This window comes from Gossypium hirsutum, chromosome A06 (genome assembly GCF_007990345.1).
Source record: "Gossypium hirsutum isolate 1008001.06 chromosome A06, Gossypium_hirsutum_v2.1, whole genome shotgun sequence".
In the NCBI taxonomy this organism is placed as follows: domain Eukaryota; kingdom Viridiplantae; phylum Streptophyta; class Magnoliopsida; order Malvales; family Malvaceae; genus Gossypium; species Gossypium hirsutum.
In genome coordinates this window covers 48345898-48348042 of record NC_053429.1, presented here as the reverse complement: position 1 = coordinate 48348042, position 2145 = coordinate 48345898, and the positions used below count along the sequence as shown (strand labels likewise).

Sequence of the window (2145 nt, the reverse complement as noted above, 5' to 3'; positions counted from 1 at the left end):
TTGAGTGCGAGTTCGTGAAATGTAACTAGGCATCCGAACTCGTTGAGTTGAGTCCGAGTTCACTTATGGATGCAAACGCCCGAGCTCATTGTGTTGAGCCTGAGTTTGCTTATGGGCGGGTTACATGGTAGCTTGGCTACATATGTGGCACTTATGTGCAAACTTTCCATGTATCCGAGTTATATTCCGATGTGTTCAACGGGTAAAATTCTAGTGAAATGGAAGAATACTCAGGATGCAAGTGACGTATTGGTAAGTGTTGTGGAATGGGCACTTTGGACAGGTATGTACTTAAATGTCGGGTTGAGACTTGATACGACAACAATATTGTAGTAAGACGATGAATGATGAATAGAAATGTGATATATGTTTTGGTGATATTATGCTAATGTTGGTTGGTATAATTGCTTTGTTAAGTTATTTGTTATTTGCATGTGAACTTACTAAGCATTTATGCTTACTCCCTCCCTTCCATTCCTTGTAGTTTTGACAAGCCGGTTTGGAGATCAGGATGGTCGGAGGCATGCTCACACTATCAACGGACCATCTCGGTATGGTGGCTTGCATATTTTGAGAATATGGCATGTATAGCATTATAATCCTTTTGTGTATATAATCTTATGATATAGCTCATGTATGGCATGGAAATGTTTGAGAATGATTAGCTATTGGAGTGGCTAATCGAGATTATATTTGATAACACGTATGCTTTATGTGTTAACTAATCTATGGAAATCCATAAAATGGTGAAATTGGCCATAAAATAGAATCACACGGCAACAATGATGTGAGTTTGAAAAATCACTAAAAATAGTAAAGATAGAATTAGATGATGAATAAAATATGGAATTTAATCTTAATGAATCTATTTTCATGTGGAAGAAACAAAATAGGTAAAAGAGTTGTATTTTATGAAATATTTACATTTTGGTGAAATAGGGTCAGAGCAATTTCTGAATCCCCTGTTCTAAATTTAAAAATTTACCATAAATTTTACAAAAACAATTAGGAGTTTTACCTTACATTTATGAAATCCTTATTTAGCCTAGTTTTATTAGAAACAAACGACATAGTCATTGAAACTCTATACACATAGATATCTGATTCGTAATACACAGGGGTTAGAGTACCCGAACCCTGAAATAGGGGAGACTTTAACTAATAAATTGTACTAATTAGCCCAACAAAAAAATACTAGAAAAAAATTATTAAGTAGATATATGAGTATACTTTCAAGGAAAATTTACAGAATTAGATTTCGAGTTTCGTAACTCGAGATATAGATTTTTTAGCTACTATGATGCAGTTAGCCAGCTTGTCTGGAAATTCTAAAATAAATTGTTTGAGCTGTTTAATTAATGAATTAATTCCGTTAACACCTCGTGCTCGACTCCGGCGACGGTCTCGGGTACGGGGGCGTTACAGGCAATATGCTGTGCCACTTTTCAGTAAGTTAAATCTAGGAATTAGATGGCCAGATATTGAGGCAACCCAATTCAAATTGAAACTAGTGATGTTTCAAATTCTACAAACGGTGGGCCAATTTAGTGGCATGCCCACGAAAGAACCACATCTCCACCTTTGATTGTTTATGGAGGTGAGTTATTCAATCAAGATAGCTGGTGTGACTAAAAACACACTGAGGTTGAAGTTGTTTTTGTACTCGTTGCGAGATGGAGCACGAGCATGGCTCAATTCATTGCCACCAAGTTCCATATCTACATGGCAAGAATTAGAAGAGAGATTTTTGGTTAAGTATTTCCTGCCCAGCAAGAACACTGAGTTGAGAAACGAGATCACAACTTTCCAACAATTGGAGGACGAGTCTTTGTATAAGTCTTGGGAGCGATTCAAGGAGTTACTTCGTTAGTGTCCTCATCATGGGATTCCTCATTGTATCCAGTTGGAGACATTCTATAATGGTCTCAATGCACATACAAGATTGATGTTAGATGCTTCTACGAATGGTGCAATTTTTTCTAAGTCTTATAATTAGGCTTAAGAGATCATTGAGAGGATTGCGAGTAATAACTATCAACGGCCAACAAATCGAACAGCTTCAGGAAGACGAGTAGCTCGAGTTCATGAAGTTGATGCTCTCACTTTGTTATCAGCTTAGGTATCGTCTATTTCCTCTATGTTAAA

General features: G+C 36.6%; 1 non-coding gene across 1 annotated transcript; it reads right to left on the bottom strand.

Moving 5' to 3' along the window:
• Positions 1-1780: 1780 nt before the first annotated feature.
• Positions 1781-1887, bottom strand: LOC121230928 (small nucleolar RNA R71). Its single transcript, XR_005929000.1, has one exon. It is a non-coding gene; the product is annotated as a small nucleolar RNA R71 (small nucleolar RNA).
• Positions 1888-2145: the final 258 nt, after the last annotated feature.